Below are 21,930 nucleotides of genomic sequence, written 5' to 3'. Positions count from 1 at the left end.
TCTTGCAAAATCTGCTTTCTCCAGGTGGCAGAGGTGAAATCAAATTGGCATTTCTGTATGCTCAGAACAATAAGATTTTTGTGAGTGTTCTGATTTTTCTGTTTTCATATCTTATCCTTTTTTTAATATAAAAAATCAATTTTAAAGCCATTTGCACTTACAAGTGAGGAAAACCATGCATTTCTGCAGGTAAAGTTCCAGCTCTGCAAGGATGAGTGCAGTGGAAAAAGTCTGAGACACTGAGTAGAGCAAATATATAATTACTGCTCGGTTGAAAATATGTATTTATTTACAATTAATGCAGGCTTTTGAAAGCAACTCCTTTGTGTGTTCATTTAGTTATCCAATTTACAGTTACTTATAGCAGTCTGGCAGGAGATACTTGAGCAATTGATACTGGCTCACTTCTTCTGTCCTGTATTTCTTTTGATAAAGATAAAACACTAATTCAGCCTCAAAAATGGGCCTGTCTTCTATGTTTCCCGACAATGCAAACATCCCTCCAGTAACTATGTCAGGCTCCAAGACTCTTCTTAATAAGAAAATTACTCATAGCACACTTTATTCTTCAACTATAAAAATAAGTAGTAATAAGTCAAATATTTTTTTCACCTCTCTCCACTGATTCATTTAGAGACAAATTTTGAAATTATATCTGCAGTCTGCTGTCTGAGGATCCTCTTTACCACAGCAAGAGAAGAAAGAATGTTGCAGGATCCTAATCATTTCTCCTAAATACATTGTTGGAAAATAGAACAAGAACAGAAAATGTGTCCAGCTGTCTTCTCTCTGTTCTTTTTTTCCTAATTTGTGCTTGTTATCAAAAGTAAAAAATGTCTAAGCTTTGAGTGTACCCAAAAAATCACCAAACAAGTAGTTCCGTATAAAATATTGTCTCAGTGACAAAGAATTCCGACGCAGTTGGCAGATAAAAGAACTCCATTATTAAAATTGTTAAATATTTTTATTTTAACAATTATATTTAACAATTTTTATATTTAACAAATATTTTTATATTTAAATAATTGTTAAATGCCTATTTAAAACCAATGATATTGATAAAAGATTTAGCTGATATTCCATACATTTTATTTTGAGAATTTATACAAAGACATCAGTGATTTCTCTCAAAATTTCCAATAAAAAAATTAAGACAATAATTTCACTATGGTCCAATACCCTGATGAATCAGACAAGAGAAAAAAGCGACTGGATATAAAAAATTATGGACTGTGATATCAGCAGACAAGTTGGGTTAGAAACTGAACAAATAAGATGAAGACATGTTAATTCATAATTATATGTGGATGTATGAATGTAGGAATGAACTACTACACACATATGCACCTGGGGTCAAACTGAGAAAAGCAAATCTATGTAACTGAGCAAGCAGTACAGATAGGTATAGATAAGCTATAGATAGGATAGAAATAGATGGGATTAATAAAGAATGCAGCTTCTTGCAATAAATAACACTGAAAGGTTACCATGAAATAGTATTTTTATCCTTGCATCGTTTTTTCCCCTCCTTGTCAAATAAAATATATATGGAAATATGATATCTACTTAAAATAATAGCTACTACAAATAACAATGCTTTTAAATATACTGTTGGGAGGTGACTTGGTGAATGTATGTTTTCCATGTAAAAAGGATAAATTAATGCCACATAACCAGCTTAACAAATATATGTTTTTAACATCAAACTGACTAGATTCCTAAAACAGAAAAAAAACCAAACAAAAAACAAACAAAAAAACCCCAAAGGAAAACTAGAAAACGAAAGAAAATATAAAAGAAAACTCTTTCTTAAATCTTTCTTTTAATTTGGTCATGGTTTTGTTTTATTTTGAATAATTAAAGTCTATTAGCATCTGCATTGTAACCCTGAATAACAGAAATTCCCCACTGAAGGCACGTGGAAACATTAAAAATCTGAAAAAAGCCTCACCATTACTGGGATGATTTTTATTATTTCAGCATCTACCTCAGGTCTCATCCCTAAGGCATTTATATGGTAAATTATCATTGGGCAGAGATGGAAATAAGCTAATGTACACCAGCAGAACATATCAGCAATTTCCACACTAGGACCATGATTTTCTGTAGGATAGTAAAGGCTTAAGAAGACATTTGTCCCTACATAGCACACCGGTACTTCAGAGCCCAAACACAAATCCTCAGCAAAACCAGCAGCTCAGTAAGATTTAGATTTGAATTTTATCTAAGTCTACTACCTTTTGATCAAGCGTTTTGGTGTGGATCAGTCACTAAGACTGCTTAAAACAAGCCTGTGCTTTGAAAGGTTTTTCTAGTAGCCAGACATAGGGGACATAGGGGAATTCAGTGACTTTTTAAATTTTATTTTTTTTTGTAACTCTGTATGCATGCATGTCGTATCCATTCTGATTTTGCAAAAAAGACCACATTTTACAATCTGAAAATTAACACAAAACTATTTGCATAACATCTGCACTGCTTGGAGGGTTGGAACACTACAGCAATTAGGTCTATGCTCTATTCACCTGCAATTCAGACTACTATTATAGTTGAGCTAATTTAATGTTTAGTTAAAGGAGAAGATATATTTTTATTTTCCCTTAATGATTAATGATGTATCAGAAACCATCACATAAAGTATTTTACTTTTAATCAGGTAGCTATAAAAATATTTTCCACCTATATTTTTAAAGTGAAAGAAACTTTGAAGGATACTAATTTAAGCTGTTTAATATGTGACTGTTTTCATCTACAGTATGTGTTTTAATTTGACTGATTTTACACAGCTGTCATTCCACAGCCTATAATTTGTATGCATATGATATAAGCATAACCTTTAATGAACAAGATTCACAGGCAAAATTTGCTAATATAATGCTAGCATAGCAGCACCTGCCAACACCTCTACAATTAGAAGTCTGTGTCAGCATTTCAATTATAAAGCAACTTCTAATTTAGAGGATCATAACTTGACAGTAAAAATTCTTTCTGTGTTGCAAGTTGACATGCAAGGTCTCAGTTCAAAGCATTTTTATTAATACAGGTTTAAATTGGTTTAGATATTATGAAGTTGTAGAAGACTACAGTGAAAAATGAAAACACACTGTGGATGTTTTTTCATCACCACTGTAGCTCAAAGGCTTTGAAAGGGAAATCCACAAACATTACAGTTGTTTATTTGGAACTAGGATCAGTGACTCATTTTATTTTTTCTATTAATTTAGTAGTAAGAGCTAAGTTTTAAAAGTCCAAAGTGTAATGTTTCTTTCTGTTGTTTTGGGCATGCATTCTTATTATTAACATTAACTATAATACGTTAATTGTTTAAAATATTTATTTCTGAGTGCATCAGATCACTGCTAAAGCAGACCATGGCAGTACATGTGTCAACCTATGGAATAGAGGTCTCTCCATAATGACATATCATTTACTAATAGCATTTCCATGAATTACAAATTTCCCAAGCATGTATTGACACAATTGTTCCAGTTGAGAAATTACCATGTACTGTGTCAATAAGCTACTTATCATAGTTGCCTATTGCTTTGCACTGACACAGTAACTACTAACTACTGCTCAGACATTGCACTATCTATTGTGGAAAGGAAATAATTTTCAGTTTGTGACAGGGTTAGGATCCACTGAGGGAGATAAATGACAAGGATTTCATTCTGTTCTTAGATGGGTGGCTGTAAGAGGCAAAAATGTCAATAACAACTAGATCATTTTTGTGACCTTGCTGAGAATATTCCCCTCCACCCTATTTCTAGCCCTTTCATGCTGTTTTCAAAGCCCTAGAGGACTGAAAATCATTGTGAGGAGCTTCTAGAGTCCAACAGTTACCTGGAATAGTGTGCAAAGGTTCACATTGCATTCTTTTGTTGCCTGATAGAAAAGAGCATCTGAGCTTGACAGGGAAAGCAAAGAGAATTACCTCTGAGAAAGGTCAGAATACTCTGGGCAACCTGAGGTGCCAGAGGAGGGGTAGCTTGCAAGCCACAGCAGCAGGGGAAGCTTCCCAGGGGCAGCCAGCAGCCAGCTCATGGGGCCAGAGCTTGATACAGAGCTGCTCTCCATCTGGGGCACACTTCTACACAAACATGTCCATGCAGCAGAGAACCCACATCTCCCTGCAAACGACTGTGCAGGCAAAAACACAGTTCCTGAAAATGTTTTCCAAGCAACGTGTTAAATCTGTGCATTTCACAATCACATTAGCCCTCTTGTGGGCAGGGCAGCTCTTTCCTTGTTGAGACACAATGCTCCAGGGTTACAAGCAGAGGCTGTGCCAGCAGCAAGTCCTGGAGATTTGTAGGTCTCTAAACATGTTATGGCGTCTTGTACGAGTCCCTTTAAGTTGAAAGCCAGTATCTGTAAACACAGTTTGTACTGGGCGGTAATTAGTGGTTTGTAAATGCACTGAAAATTAATTTTAATAAAGCTATCACAAGTTAGGGAAAGCTGGCAGAACAAAGTTATCAAACAAAAGTAAAGAGGGTGTACATGAATAAGATGGGCTTCTTTTCTAAGAAGCCTTCACCTCCATGTACTGCTATCACATCTGAACTGTATTTAGCTGAAATTATGACAACCATACTAATACATTAATCACACATACTCCTGTATCACTCTTCGATGCTCATTATCTTACAGGGGGCTTTTAACTGGCAGCTGTTTTTTCTATTATTTCTCACAGTGTCTTGAATCTTCCACAAGTCTAAATATTGTAGGTGCTCTTCACTGTAATTTAGTGATTTGGTAAAGTAAGATGCAAAAAGTACATGATAGCTCAGAAGAGTAGGCAGTGATTTGTATTATTTATACACAATTCAGCCAACATAATATCACACACTTTTTCTTCTATTGGTTTGTTGTTTCCATTTAGAAGTCTTTGTAGCAACAATAAAAAACAAATAAAGGCCTGGTCCTCATCTTATATGAAAGAACAAGATTTTACTTCAGTCTTTCCAGAAGAGTACAGTTCTCACCTTCTTAATTAATCATCTTGCTTCAACATAATAGAGTGCTAACGGTGAGAAGACATGCTTGAAATAAATTTGAACTATTATAGAATTGTGCAAAGGTGTCCTAATCAAGACCCTTTCTAATGCATATAATGGAAACCCAAAGCATACTATTATTCATTAACTTATTATTTGGGTCGCTCATTTAAACTTGAAAATTTTTCTACCTTTTTTGCAGATTATGACATTCATGCCTCTCAGCCAGTGATAGTTCATCAGTACTTCTTAGAGGTTTTCTATCCAGAAAATTTGGACCTGTATTTCCTACAAACATTAAAATAAATACTAGTTATATGTATACTATATTAGAAAACAACTTTGCAGCACCCTCTAGTGACACATTACCAAATCAGAATGTTCTGGAAAATGAAGTGACCAGAGAGATGGGCTTGTTCCTAAGAAAACAACTTCTGACATTACCGTGAAGGTGTTCAGTTTTACCATTCCAATCTCATAAATTACAAAGACCTTACCTCTCCAAGGCCCTTAAAAACGCATTTCTTGACCTCAAATCATTCCAGTAAATGAACTGGATTTATTTTGTGTTTGAAACCCCTCTGGTAATATAAAATCAGTTGCTTTTTTGTTTTTTTTTTTTTTTTTTTTTTTAAATATCTGTTAAGAAGTTAAATTAACACCCGCAGAATTCCAAAACCCCTTTTATTCCTTGTGACTTAGATCTGTCATTGTTCAGTGATTCCTGTGTCAGTGTGCTCCTACAGCATGAAGATATGACAGCAGACACCTGACAGCTGAAAGATCTGCTTCATTGCATGGAAGTATTTGAGCATGACTTCTGGAGTTTAGTAGAATTTGGCTCCCAAGCATTTAAAATCATCTAGAGATCAACTCATATCCTAAGCTTTTAAATATTTTTTCCCCTTAAAACCACTTTAGCCCAGGTGCTAATACAAAACCATGCCTGAGTATGAAAATTAGGCTTTATCACTGATTTATATCCAATATTGCAGTAATCCAGTTTAGGAAACAGTACACCTATTAATGAAGGGCAAAGATTTGTAGCAAGGTATTGGTGGGTTTTGGTGGGTTTGTTATTGCATTAATGACTGTGTTACTATAAATTGAAATTATGCATGTGACAGATGCAGCTCTTTAAAAGGAAATATTAGGATACCATATTGTGAAATTCAAATTTTGGCTTATGGAGTTTTGTTTTGTTTTTTATTTCTCCAAAAAAAGAGCATAGACCTCTAATAAATTAACAAAGCTCATAATTTTTGTGTGTGTGTGATTTTTTACTTTCAGAATTAAACTGCTTAGAAACATTGACATAGAACTCACTCTGTTAAGTGATGCTTTGCCAGTAGGGTATGACACTTCTTTCTTTCCTAAATCTGGATATATAATATCCAAAGAGGTATAATGGTGTAATTTACATACATGATGAAACAGAGATCTTAAGGAGTTGTGATATCTTGAGTTGTTTTGCTACATATAGAAGTGTGTCCCTTTAGACGTAAGAGAAATTTACTGATGCAGTTTTCTCAGAAAAACAAACATTACTGTCTTCTTTCATTTTCTCAGATCTCTCCTCTAAAATAAGGGTTGCCATACTGTTTTAGAGGCATAAAAAATACAATATGGAATAAGGACAACTTGTTTGGTGTTGATACACACTGAAACCCTAAGATCCTCCTCTCTTATTTTACTTATTCATAAATACTGAATAAGTTCATCTGTCTTTTCCCTTTCCCAATCTAATGACAAAATAGTTTTAAGAAAAATTTTCTTTGTAAAGATTGCTTGAATTCAGCATTTCTTGCATGACATGTATGTTTACATACATCACATATATTATTTACGTGATAAATTATCAGGTAGAACAATGAACCACAGATCTTAGAAAAAATGTTTTATTCATTTTCTCCTGCACCCTCACACATAGTTTGAAACCACCTGCAGTATTTATTGCTGGAATGTGTTCTCAAAGTATCCAGACATAAATGATATGCACAGAAAATTATTATCCCTTCTTTAAAAATAAACATCTATGGTCTGAAACATTTGAGCTGTACAGCCAATTTGCAGAAAAAATATAAAAATAGCATTTCATAGAATAGCAAAATAGTTTATAGTACTATATAGTATTGTATATAGTATACAGTTAACTTTAGCTGTCTTGAGGAAAGATAACTAAATATAAAAAGGCATAAAAGCATTATTTTTAATATATTTACCAAGAGAATAGAAAATAATAGTATGCAATATATATACATGTAGCTGCAGCAGAGATATCTCTTGAAGGAAAAGAGCTCCTATTTTTTCCAACAGATTATATTTTCCCTTTGAGGACCTAGAAATAAAGGAAAAGGCCCACTTAAATACTTTTCATTGCAGGTTTTGCTGCAAATACTAAACACTGTCAGTGTTAGAGACTGGTTTCTGTACCCAAACTCAACCTTAAGGGCATTTACCATGTGAAATAAAGAGATTTCTATAAAAACTATGTTATGGAAATAGCAGTAGAAAGTATATGCAAATTAACTGTGTCTAATACAAGGCTCTGTTTCCTTTATGGCCCAATATTTGTGGTGCCTTTCATTCCATGACCATACCAGACCATTACACATCTCTACTTTTATAGTTGAGTCAAACTAAAAATCCTCTTTGCTTTTCCTCTTCTAGAGTTCTCTCCCAAGTAAGTTTCATCTAACTCCAACAGACGTGTATTCACAACACAGAATAAGCCACTACAGAACCAGTCACATCATATGGGTAGGAATGAAAGAGTGCATTAATCTTTAAATTTCTTTAGAATACTGACAGACATATTACCTATTCTGTAGAATCACTATTATATCACCACCTGTTTCTGTCAAAAACATTATTTCTCTCTTCTGATAATTCACCTCAAAAAGTTTCTTTGCATCGATCTGCAGCTAAAATCAAATGTAGAAAGAAAGACATCCTATTCTATCTTTTTCATTAATTTTTTTCTCCATTAAAAGTAAAGTTTTTCTAGATGATTCAATAAATTTATTGAGATGGAGGATATTGTTCTTGTTTAATTTACGTAAAGAACTCTGAATAGTATTACAGGCACACATCGATTCAAATTTTGTTTTAAATGCCTCATCTGCAAAGAGTTCAGGGAATGTCAATTCATTCCATCTCAGGAATTTTGCAAAGATCAGATCTCCTTAAAGATCATGTGAAAGATCATATAAGTTCCTTTGCTCACATTTAAGAATACAAGAGAAAGTATACCATTTTGCATTAATTCAATGCTAATTCATTATCACAGATTCATTGACTCTTTCACTGCAATGCAAATGTCATGTCAAGACTGTATTTTTTCTCCTTTGAAAAGGATAAATTCAAATTTTATTTTCATGGGGGAGAATATTGAGGGAGGAAGATTTGCTCCCATTAAAACAGTATGTGAGTTTTCAGCAGCCAGAGGAAGGATTTCATTAATTATAAAGAGGAAGAAGTATAACATATTTTATTCCATTTAACTTCATTTCCACCTTTGAATAAATTACAGAAGTCAATAAACAACAAAATAAAGTGATGATTTCTGACCAATTTTTTCTTCCTAGCTAATAATTCAGTGGGTATTTTGTTGTTAACTTAGTGTTGCATCATTCCCAAACACACAGAAAGATTTTTAATTTCTTTGGGGTTTAGTTTTCTAAAGAAAGCTTTACATTGTGGTTAATATTCTTTATTCAGTAAAGTACTATTTTTATACACTGATCTGAAATTCCTAGTACTCACATACTGTGCCAGATTTTCAGGAAATGCAAAAATGCTGTATTTTGTGTTGTGTTGCAAGTCATACAGGTGTTATCATTTCTTCAGCATGAATCTGAATTTGTTGTTTGGAACATCATCTGACATATGAAAATGTTTTTAGTTGTCTGGAATAGAAAGGAGTATACTGAAAAACACCAACCCATCACCTTCACCTCTGTCACTGGAAAAATCACGGAACAGAAGAAGTTGTGCTAAGGCCCATGAGGGACAGGGAGGTGATTCAAGACAGCCAGCATGGCTTCACCGTGGGTAAGTCCTGGCTGACCAACCTAGTGGATTTCTACAATGGAATGACTACATTGGTGGACAGGGAGAGCGCAACAGGTGTCATCTACCCAAGGTCTGTCATGCCTTTGCCAAAGAAACAGCCTCTCCAAATTTGAGTGGAATAGATTTGATGAGTGAAGAAGAAATTGGTGGGACAGCAGCAGCCAGAAGGTAGGGGTCAATGGCTCAGTGTCCCAAGAAATATTGGTGACAAATTATGCCCCTCAGGAGTCTGGACTGGGACCAGTGCTATTCAATTAATCAATGGCATAGACAAAGGGATTGAGGACACCCCAACAACTTTGCAAACTACACCACACTGAACAGTGCAGTTGGTACACCTGAGGGATGGAATACTCTCCAGAGGGACAAGCTCAAGAAGGAAACCCATAAGAATCTCATAAGTTTTAGGAAAGTGCAAGGTCCTGCACAAGGTTCCGGGCAACCTCCAGTATCAACACAGGCTGGGGGATGAACAGACCAAAAGCAGCCCTGCCAAAAAGCACTTGGGCGTGCTGGTGGAGCGGCACCCCCCAGCAGGCAATGTGAGCTTGCAGGCGAGAAAAGCAATTGTGTCAAGAGCAGCATGGCCAGCAGGGCAAGGGAGGGATTCTCACCTGGAGTGCTGTGTCCAGCTCTGAGATCCTCAGTTAGGAAGGACACAGATCTAGTTCTGTCTCTAATTTACATTTTTTTCTCCACTTCACATAGTGGTCAAACATTTTTTAGAATCTTTGTGAGTCTGTACTTTATTTATTTCAGTGGTTAATAACTTTTTTTTCATTTTATTTTCCCTTTTCATGAACTTAAATCTTGATATAGTGAGTTTTGTGCCACTTCTCTTTTACTCTCATATCACAGATTAGGTCAATGGTAGAAGCTGTCAATAGTAGCAGATAATGTAATACCACATCTGATGAAGTTCTTTCCCATTTCTTTGTAGCTTTGTAGAATCTCCCTCCTCCCGTATAAAACCAGTGGGATTAAAAAGAAGAAAAAAAAATTCACGCTGTTTTATAAAGGAGTGGAAGTACAAAGATTTTTCTTTTGCTTTTATTTTTATATAAAATTTGTGACAATATCGTAGCCAACCACTTGCTGAACCCTGTTGGATATTCTACAACCAAATATGAATGTATAGACATCTAAAGCACTTTTAAAAATAGATAATATGCTTGTTTGTATGAAGGTTTTACTAAAATCACAGAGGAGTTATTCTTGGCATAAATGCATGTAATTTACCCTAGTGTATGCTACTCTGGCACAAATTCAGACATAAGGAAAGCTCTGCTCAATGCAGTCCCAATGAATATCAGAATGGTTTTTGCCATAATCACATAGAGAATGTTGTTTATCACCTGCATTGTAGTGGAAACCCCTCAGGTCCCCAGTACACTATATCTTGTACCCGACAGAATATAGCTATGGTACAGTTATGTCTTAGAAAAAGCAAAAGTATATGATGTGCACATGTTCCTTTATCATCCCTCAGTGGTTACACCTCCAAAGAGCAAAAGCAATGAATTTCAGAGAACAATAAAAGAAAGTATTTATTTTGACCACTAAAAAAATCCTGAAAATTCTCCATGACTAGGTTCTGTACAGTTCAGAAAAGAAAAGGTGCATAGTCCTTCATCACTGATACAGGTGTCATACCAGCAGAAAGGTACAAGTGACATGGTAGTGGGTGCCTCTCCACCTAATCAGCAATGAAAAGTGGATGAGCCTTCCAGAGAGTTTGCCTATGTTACAGAACTGGGAATTTTTGGGAAGAGTGGTTTATAAACCACCGGAAGTTCTGGGAAGAATGGTTGATAAACCCTCTAGTTTATCTACCAGGATTGTGCTGCCTCCAAGGGAGACCTTATCAGGTTAGAGAAATGAGCTGACAGGGAAACATTTGAGGGAAAATGCAAATTTATGCAGCTGGGAAGGAACAACTCAGTGCACCAGTATATAAGCTGGGAACCACCCAGATGGGAAGAAGCTTTGCAGAAGAGGACTCAGGCCACTTGATGGACACCAAGCTGAGTATGAGCTGGTATCATACCTTTGTAGTAAAGAATGCTAAGGGTATCATGGGATATTTTAGGAGATGTTGCCAGAAGGTTGAGAAAGGTGATTCTTCACCTTTTACCAGTGCTTAGCACTGGTCAGGCCACATCCAGAATGTTCCACAGTTTTGGACTCCTCAGTGCACAACAGGCTCGGACATACTGTAAAGAGTCTGGCAAAAGGCCACAAAGACCATGAGGGGACTGGAGCATCTCTTTTATGTGGAAAGACTGAGAGAACTGAGGCTGCTCAGCCTGGAGATGAGAAAGTTCAGGGAGATCTCATTAATGTACCTAAATATCTGAAGGAAAAATATAAAAAAGACAGAGATGGGTTCTTTTCAATGTGCTCAGTGACCGGACCAGAGGTGATGGATGTACACTGTAACACAAGAGGTTCCCTCTGAACACCAGGAAACACTTTTATAATGTAAGGGTCACCAAGGCCTGGCACAGATTACCCAGGAAAGTTGTGGAGTATCCATCCTTGGAGGCATTTAAAATCCAGATGGACATGGTCCAGGGCAACCAGCTCTGCGGGAATCTGCTTTAGCAGGGAGGTTGGATAAAATGACCTCCAGATACCCTTTCCATTCTTGACCATTCCACAGTTTTCTGATTGTATGATCATTGCAGACAGGCATAAATCCTTCCATGAACCTAAACCCCTATTAAAATATCTATCAGTCAATTGTTAGTTTGTGAGCAATCAGAATCCAAACTACAACATCTTATTAATGACACCAAAAAAAAAACCAAACTTGAGCAGATTGTAGTATTTGATAAGCCTGCCATTTATTTAGAATTACTATACTTCAAGATGATAATATGACAAAAATAAAGTGTGTAAACCATATACACTCACCCACCTTGTTAACTCTGTGAAATACTTAATTCCTTGAATTCCCATATGTTGATGAATAATAGAGCTTCAAATAAATCTTTTAGAGTTCTTTGAAGTGAAAACTGATGACAATAAAAAGTTTGCATTTAGAGGCACTGAATATTTAAATTAATGAAAAAAAGAGTTATTTTATAAGACACAAATAAAATATTTCCTTGATTTTTAAAATGTTAACAAGACTTTTGTAACTGTCATACTTTTTTGTTTCATACATGGTCTTATTTGCGGACTAGGAACTCAGCATCCAATGCCTTTTGCAAACTTGCATCAAAAATCCCAGAGAACTTGAATTCTTTTTCTTGCTTTTGTTCTTGTTTGAAGCTCCATATTATGATAGTTTAGAAATATACATACTCAGGATTTTCTCATTAGTTATTTTTATCATCATCATCTCTGGTAACCTAGAAATTGGATTAAAGTCTGCAGAGAATTTTGCTTCACCTTTCTTAGTTCACTGTGTGTTTTGGCTGACTTGTATTTTTATCTGCATCAAAGGGAGAGAAAAAGAAGAAATATGTTCTTACTGCTTCCATATAACTCATGCATAAGGAAAGGAAATACTTGAATAACAAGCATTCGCAGCATCCTATTCTTCCACTGAATCGTTACTGATGCCTCCCCAAAGACTCTTTAGTATGGTCTGATTTAAAATGTACTTTGAAGCAGCTTCAAGCTTGTCTTGAACTAATTATCAAGTAACAACACACTACCACACCTGACAAGTTGCACCATTTCTAAGTAAACCAAGCCTCACTCTCCTGTTTTGTTTTGCATTTTGATGGTAAAACTAATCCTGACCTTAAGGCCAGGAATAAATCTCACGTCTGACAGCTTGCTGAAGCAGCTTCTGGAAAGACACCCAGTCATTTATCATCTTCATAATTGATAATATCTCCTGCGAAGCAATATCAACTAAAGGCAAGGAAATAAAATAGTGTGGTCAGAAAGTCTTTTAGAATTTCAGCATATTTAAAAAATGAGGTGGAAAAGGTAAACACTAAGGGAAAGTCTGAACCATTTGTCTCAAAAAGGTGAATTACAGACTTGTGAAATGTAAAGATCTGTTTATCACTGATGAGAGTCAGATTAGCATGCCTATTGGTTTTAGTGGGGTTGCTACACGAAGTAAGGCTTTACTCAGGAAGAATCAAGATTGATAGCAACACACACCCAATAATGACTGTAAAAAATATGACTTGTGCCTCACTCTCTCTACTGTATGATCACATGCTTCATAGATCCTCCTTTTGGATAAATCCTACAGGATTTATTCTCTGGGGTTTTTCAGGAATATACTTTTTACTTTTCTTCCTGAAGTTACTTACTCTTCTGTTTGCAAATGGCAGAATAATTCTGTCTTCCATAAAGAACCCCCATTTCCCGTGAAATTATTTACTTCACTTATTATTTGACTGACATAAGGTTTATTGACAGACTTTGAGGTCTGGCATTTCAAGTACCAGTTTCTGGGGCACTAATAATAATAACAGGGCAATTCAAAGTTGTGCTCCAATCAAAAACATGAAACTGTGTGTTTCATAGGTACTTCAGCAGTTTTATCATATCTGTAAAATACTGAGGCTGATTTTGGTGCCGTTTAAGTACTCAAATGCTTTTTAATCTTTACTTTTTCTTTCACAGTACAAAATATGCAGAAGTGTAAGGTGTCATTTAACAGTTTGTCTCTCAAAACTTGCTCTTTATGAGGAGGTTACTAGATTTCTCATTTAATTTTTAATTGCTTAAATGAATGTAACACAACATAAAAAGAGGATAAAAGTTTTAGAAGTTCCTAGCATGTTTAAGGTGCTGAGTCAGATGATACTGCTCTAGGGCTTACAGAACAGGATGAAGACATGGTCCTGACTACTTTCAACACAGTAGAATATTAGAAATTTTAAATAACATAAATGAAAATTCACTTTTTCTAGTCTTGTGCTTCCATTACTGCTGAAGAAACATTACCAGAAAGTAGACAGAGTGTTGCTTTAGCTATTTGCTTTAATAAAATGTACCTGTGAGATTGCATTTCCCTAATTCTCACAGCTGGCATTAAAACGGATTTAGCTAGCTAGCTGGAGATTTAAAAGTAGCCTTTCAAGTTCACCTTTAAGAAGCTATATTAGCTTTGCCTACTAGCCTGTTTAGTAATGCAGCATACAGCATACCTGGCTTTAGAAGGACTAGAGATCAAATCTAACCTCATAAATCTCCCAGTTCATGACTACAGGAAGCTGTCAAAAACTAGATGTTGTTTCATTCTCCTGGGGCTGGTGTACTGCTCTGGATCTCTCTTAAGTGCCCTCTAGCAGTTGATCACCAAAATGTGTAATAGCCTTGGGAAGGACTACACTACCCTTTTGACCCCAGAGGTAATATTTTGATAGGGCTTGACCTTAATAAGACTGCCAGCATAAAAGCCCAACAGTAAGAGCAAAGGAAAACTCTTTCTGAATAGCAAATAGCTGAAGAAAACATTTTCTGCACACTCCATAAATTATTACATTTACCTCTGGCAAGTACATTTAGAGAAAATCGTGTTCTGAATCACATTTTGGAGCACTCAGATTCAACACCAGTTTCTAACCCAAAAAGACTAGCTTTCAAACAAATGCTGTGCAAAATTCTATCACTTTCACTCAATTTAATCTTTATTTGGCCAACAAATCCTACTGAATAATAATGCCTGGATTTCTCCCCCTTTCTCATTTAGTCTTTTACAGTTATTCTACTGTTTAACTAATTTCATTCCAATTTAGGTCAAAGGATAAGGATTTCAGATGTCTTAGGATGACGGAGCGTAGAGGGGAAATCAGAGGGGAGGAGGCGGGAAGGGGTGGGGGGGAGGTTGCATCATAATGAAAGAGAATAACCCTTGCCAGTTTTTCTGACAAGATTCTGAATCAGTATTTGTAACCCTTGACCATTTTTAACCTCACTTGACCACTACAAATATAATTTGACAAATCACTTTCTTCTTCCAGTCCCTCTACAGCCATGTGTCACAGGTGATATATTTTTTCCTTTGAGCTTTACCACTAATACGGTTCCCTGCTGCACCTTGTGGGAAAGTGGTGTCGTTTGGGCCACTGGGTCCATAATGAGCTTAATTTCTGCAGGATGCCAGAGAAGTTAAATGGTTTACATAGTGTGAAGAAACAATTAAGCTGCCTGGAAGCTACCTGATGCATAGCAAAATAATAGGCAAGCGGGAGACAGAAGCTTCAGAATGAGGTAGATTTGCTGTCCAGACAAGTGCTGTGGAGTGGCTGAAGTGATGATGAAGGGCACATTGACCCACAATTTCACTACAACAAAACTTTTTCAACGATCATGCTGCCATGCTGCTTCTTCAGTGCTGATTTTTTTTCAACACTGCTGTTGTCTAAATGCATTTGCATGTTTAGAACTACATATTACTTCATGCAGATTTACTCCATTTTGTTCAGTAAACTAAATGCAGATTTCACTTTAGATGGAAAAGTTCAAGGAAATTTCTCATGCTTTATAACATGCTTCAGAGTCTCTTTCCTTGAAAACAGCTAAGCCACTTTCTGCAATTTCTGTTGCTGAGTAGTATTTTCTTCTTTCACTAAAAGCTATAATGCAAAACCCACAAAGATGAGCTCCCGTTACTTTGACAACTGTTGAGAGCATTCTTATGAGGAAGTTCCACATAAGCTTATATAACTGGTAGAAGTGGAATCTAGATTTAGAAGAATTTCTAATTGTTAAAACCTCCAAAATTATTTTAGGAGGCTGAATATATTTTCTCCTCACTGAAAAAACAACACAGTGTGTAAATTGTTTATGGATTACATTAAAGCTCAAAAATAAATTCTGCTATTTTTTTCATGTCAAAGAATACTCAGACCATGTCATGCATATTTGCATGTGACCCTTCTGATAAGAACTGTGTTTGTTCTGCTTATTGCTCATGAAAATTATAAGCAAAAGAATGGTAAAATGTCTGCATAATCCTTTTTGTGACTGAAGTGTAAATTTAGCTTTTCAGAATTTTTATTGATTCCGGTTCCATATTATGTGAGTGTTTCCCAGGCTAATTAGATTAGCATAGTAAGCTCCTAATGGAATCTTTAGCTCTGCTCGCTCAGTCGTCTTGTGAAACTAATTGGGGAAGGTTTGTTTGTTTATGTTTTCAGAGAAAATGGTAGCTGTTATTTTGAATGTCATTCTAATTATGGTGGAAAAATTTGTCAGGATATATGGAGGTGTGGGCAGACTTTGAATTATTCTAGTCTTCCCTGAAAATTAATTGTACACCAAGATCTTTCTGCATCTACTATTCAATAGCCATAAATATATCTCCCTTGTGCTGTGGTCTGAGTTATCAACAGTGAAGATAGGATTGATGATTCTTAATAAAGCCTCTGAAAGAGGAAGAACATTGAGAAGTCTTTTGGAAGCTAATTTCTAGTATAAAATCTGGCTTTGTTTCAACAGAGTCTTCAGACTAAGAAAACAATGCACAACTTCCCCTTTTTCATAACAGTGACTGCATTCAAGAACATGGGTCATTGTGCAGACATTCTCATCAGGCACAAAAAATATTTTGGAAAACATTAGAGTCATGAAAGAGGTTATTTATCAATTTTTTCAATAAGAAGGAAAAGTAATGAAACCTAGTTTCACACCTGTTTGTACACCTACAGACCCAGTGCTTAAATGTGAAATGTTCATCTGCGAAAAAATAGTCCTGCAAGGCTCATTACAGACAGCAATCTGGCTATTACCAAATGAAAGATTTGAGGCTGAGTTCTTCCTAGATTTTTTTCTCATTAGGTGTGCTAATTTCATTTTCTTATGCATACTTAATAAATATTTTATTGTCCATAATTATGTTCTTGCTACTCTTTCAAATTTGGTTGAAAATAATGAAAGGGCTTATAAGAAATTCTGGATAAAACTGGTTGACTGAAAAGGAAAAAGACAAATGGGAATTGTCAAAACTAGTAAAAATACATAAAACTTATTGTAAATACATTAGACAATACATAATTACATAAGACCTATTTTCATAGGCAACCACACAAAAAACCCCAAACTATTCCTACTCAAAGCTAATGCTATCTCATCATCCAAGCTTCATAACTACTGAAGCTCTGCATCTCTGATGAAAGGAGCTGCCACTTCCAGTGGAAGTATATGACACTGCTTCGGAGAGGAGCACACGCAGTCTCATACTGTGTGTAAGACACCTGCTCTTCATAGAAGAGTTTTGCCTGAAACCTACTGGCAATTTGGTACAGATAATTCTACAGCTAGAATCACTGACATATAAAAAGATATTTACAAGTGCTATGGATACTGTTCAAATGCAGATGGGCAGCAAATAGAATAGCTTGCTGTTTCTCTAAAATCAGTCAGTAATATGTGCTTATACCTATTTAGAGGTGATTAAGAAAATGGGTGTTAGTATTTGACTTTACAGTTTAGAGAATTAAAACTCTCAGACACCAAATGGGGGAGGTAATGACCACCTGAAGAGGCACCGTGGAAGAGTCTGCATGTCCTCCTGGTAGCACTGTGTGCTCAGCAACACAGCGTGAATAAATTCTGTAATATCATCTGATTATTTAAATTATTGAGGGAAAATACTCTGCCCATTACCCTAGTAATCTTGTTGGGATGGACTAAATGAGGAGGAACAAAGATTCCTCTGCCCTGTGGGAAAGATCAGAGTCACCACCTGTGGGAGTTTTGACCACATCATAACCATAGGAAAAAAACATCCAAAATCATTGGTTCCTGCCACACACCTGACCTCCTTAGAGCCCCATGGAGATGCCTCTGTCAGGTCTGAGAATAACCTGATAAGCCAAATAATAGCAAGAGAAACAAGAGAGTAGCAAAGCCTATTCCATGGGATCAGGGATGTCTTTCCATATGCTCAGGCACGTGTATGCCTGCGTGTTTAGAAGTCAGTGTGTAAAACCTCATGTATGGATCTGAAGGAAGCAAACATTGTGTAAGCCATCATTTGCCCTGATCAGTGATTCTGCCATGTTTCCATTGCCTTTACCTGTCACTGTTGTGAAAGATATTCAGTTTATCTCTTATGTATTTAGATGTCCTGAGGAATTTCTTTTTCAGGAAGCATCTACAGAGCTAAAGCATTGATTCTTGAGACTGATCTCAGTGTAAAGAGCTGAGATACTGTGGCTCATGCAAGTGCTAAGAAAAGTCAACAGGTAGCAGGCAAGCCAAGGGCCAATAAAGACTGAGGAAAATTTTTATGACTAGAAAATCACTGACTCAATCACATATGAGCCCAGAAGCAAATATTAACTTCAGGGTTGTAACTGACAGTGGGAGAGTTGTTTATAAATGTGTATATATTCTTCCATGTATGTCCGTGCCAGTTTTTGCCTTTCCAGGGATCCATCTATAGGAACCCTTAGAATTTAATATGACTTTTGCAATCTGAAATATTTGGCACAAAGAACCTCAGTGGAGGAACATCTCTTGATGTCTCCTCATTTCTATAAGAAACTTTAGCCCTCCAAGGAGGATTTCTCCTTGTCATTACTACTACAAGAGAGGACGCTAGTTTGGGTTGTTTGGGGTTGTTGTGGTTTTTTGCCCTTGCTTTGTTTTTTTATGTTACAGAAATTGGCCAAATTACAAACATTACCACTCCCCACAAATCTTCTTTCACTTGAAAATATATGAAGTTTTTTTTTATCATATCAGACTTATATAACAGTTAACCGTAAGAAGTTGTTTTGAAATAATCTGAGTGTTTCAATGAACTGAGAGTATTGAGACACTTTTCCAGTTATGTGCTTTGTATACACATTTTTCACCTTATAAATTATGATTAGTAAATTCCTCAGGAAATGATCAACCTTGAAGATTTCTCACTAGACCTGTCTGTGAAAGACTTTACAACAGATAGGGCTCTCTGAGTCAAAAAAGCTACAGAAAAATATCTCATTAAATGAAAAAACCAATATATAATATGAAGGGTCTCAGCAGCTTAGAAGCAAAGATAGTTCCTTTATCTCTCCTGGGATTTTGAGACAAATCAGGCAAATGATTATGTGATAATGTATACCAACAAGTAAGGGGACATCAGGAAGAACTGAGATGCTCAAGGAATGCAAATGTTTCTGAGCACAGCTAAAGAGAATTTTGCAAGCTGTCTCATGTTTGCAAAAGGCAAAATGCAATCTCAAGACATACGGAATAAAATTACACATGTAGTCATGGTGGCATATTATGAAGATATACTACCTATAAAGTGAGGTGGGACTGGGAGGCACCTAATGGCTTTAGCAGTCTTACAGAGTACCTAAATCATCACCCCTGGAAGGTATTTATTTTCACATGCAAGGAGAGGTTGCATAGAGGTGTCTGAGGATGACAGAAAAACCTGCAGTAAGTAGAGAGGAAAGGATGTAATTACACATTCACCCACTGTATAATTTCAGTGTGTGTCAGCATCTTCGATGTTATGTGCAGTTCTGGTCTCTTCATCTCAAACAGAATGTAGCAGAATAGGAAAAGGCTTAGAGACAGCAGTGAAAAAAAAGTTATGGAACAGCTCCTGAACAAGAAAAGATTGGATAGACGAAGTCGTTTCATCTAGGTAAAGAAATGACTGAGGGGCTGTATGATGGAGCTGTATAAATATTGTGACTAGCATTGAGTCAGAAAGGAGAAAATTATTTTTCTTTTTGTCTTAGAAGAAGAATTTAAGGCCATAATGAAACCAAAAATTGCTATAAAAAATTAAAATATTCACATCATGTATAAGTGGAAGTTTCACAACTAGCCACAGAATACTGTAGATGGTAAAAATTTGAGAAACGAAGAAAACTTGATCCTTTGGATCAGGAAAGCCAAGAGCTATAGACTGCTGGGTATTTAAATAAGAAAATAATTTTTCTTTACATATGTCTTTCCCTTTTGTTGTTCTGTGGACAACTGGTGCTGGTGAAAGCTGAAAACAGAGCTCTGCATTTTGCTCACTGGCTCCATGCAGCCCCGCTTACATGCTTGATTGGTTTTCACCCTTGCCTTTAGGTGATGAGACCTCTGAATTTCCTGCATCTAACAAATGTGTCAGACTGGGTAAAGACGCAGCCATAAATTACTTACCTGTCTGGTCTCCCCAGAAATATAAGTCCAATAACATTGGAAAATGCAGTTATGTTTACTCATTTCTGACTTGACAATAAAATGACAATGCATTGTCTGTAAAGTTCAATGAGATGCCAACAGCAATAAGATAATTATAAATGTATATAGAGCCAAATTTTGCTTCACTCTGTGGTCAGGATGATGCAGCAGAATGCAGCATGGAATAAAAAATCCCAGGCTTTTTTTCTATTATTACTTCACACACCACTAAATGCATATTTATCAAAGGTTTTGTTTCCTAACCTCATGTTTTCTCTGCCAAGGATAAAGCATGCAGATGAAAAATATGTCATAGAAATTACAAATGGGTGTATAGGCTATGGGGAAATGATGTATGTAATGAATTAAATCTGCAGATTAGATAGAGAATACTAATGAGTTTAAACAATATCAGACCAGGGTACTCAGATTCACCAGAATCACTGAGCCAGAGCAGGTTGTGTTCCCTCGTTCTTTCTCTCTCTCTTTCTTCTTCCTCTGCAGCCTGAACAGATTAATTGCTGGTTCAGTGCAAGGTTAATAATCACTACCAACTGCCAGATTCACTTAAGAGTTTACAGAAGAGATATTAACAACACACTGATATTGCAGAGCTTGGATCTTCTGAGAAGTCATCTCTGCTAGGAAAAGAGGGAACTGAGACTCAGAGAGTATTTCATGCAGAAATACGTATACCACAGCAATTTAGCTAGTCTAAAAAAGAAAAAAACACACAAAAAACCCACAACAAACAAACAGATAATAATAATTTTAAAAAAACCAAACAAAAATTATGCCATTTCCTCGTCCTTACATAACTGAGGGCAAAAATAGATTTAGAGAGAAATGGGGCTGGAAGGGTGACATACAGATTTCATTCTTTATTCTGAAATATTTTAGCAATGTTATTAATATCCTGAAATATTTACATGAAGGTATTAATATTGAGTAGCTAATTTTGTGAAGGTACATGAATTAGAAAAGTCATAGGATTCAAGCCACAGAAGTGTGTATGTGTCCAAATGGGGGACAGGACAGCAAGGGCTATTCTGGACTATTGAACTGACACAGAGGAAACATCCTAATGAGTAGCACAGCAATAAGATGCACTTTATAATAATAATAAAAAAATTCTTGTTTAGAAATTAATATAGCACATCCTTTAAAATAATTAATTTAGAATCTGACAATTCCAAGGATAACCTCCTGCAGTGATTAAGACACCTGTGCTTCATCCAGACACACATCAAGGAGTCTGAAACAGCTCTCTGGGGGGAGAAATAAAACAAACACATAAAACTTATTGTATCATGGGCTCCTGTTTACAGTAACAACTGCTGGGGTGATGAAAGCTTGTACACCTTTGAATACTAGCACCTTGATTGTCTGTCTGCAGTTTATTCAAGAATAAAGAAGACAACTGTTGCCATCTTATTGCAAAACTTCCACACCTTCTCCATGATTACTCTTTTATAGCACTCATCCTTATTGGATACAGCTGCGGCCTATTAAGGGCAGGCCTGTTGCTAATCTTTGGTAATTAGCACAGCTGCAGCTCCTCAAGGGTGAGATTGCCTTCTTTACTATCTCTATTCTCTTTCATTCTATCCCCCCACAGACAACATCCTTTAGCCCACACTATAGTTTCACATACCCACTCTCTGGACTTCCAGTGGGAAGGTGGCCACTGCCCTGGGTCAGTTGGGCAGAAAGTCATGCTGGTTCCTTCTGTGCCATCACTCAGTGTTGCCTGTCT

Source organism: Melozone crissalis, unplaced genomic scaffold (genome assembly GCF_028551555.1).
Source record: "Melozone crissalis strain CALT ecotype California unplaced genomic scaffold, PUWL_Pcris_2 ptg000042l_1, whole genome shotgun sequence".
NCBI lineage: Eukaryota > Metazoa > Chordata > Aves > Passeriformes > Passerellidae > Melozone > Melozone crissalis.
This window is presented reverse-complemented; position numbering follows the sequence as displayed.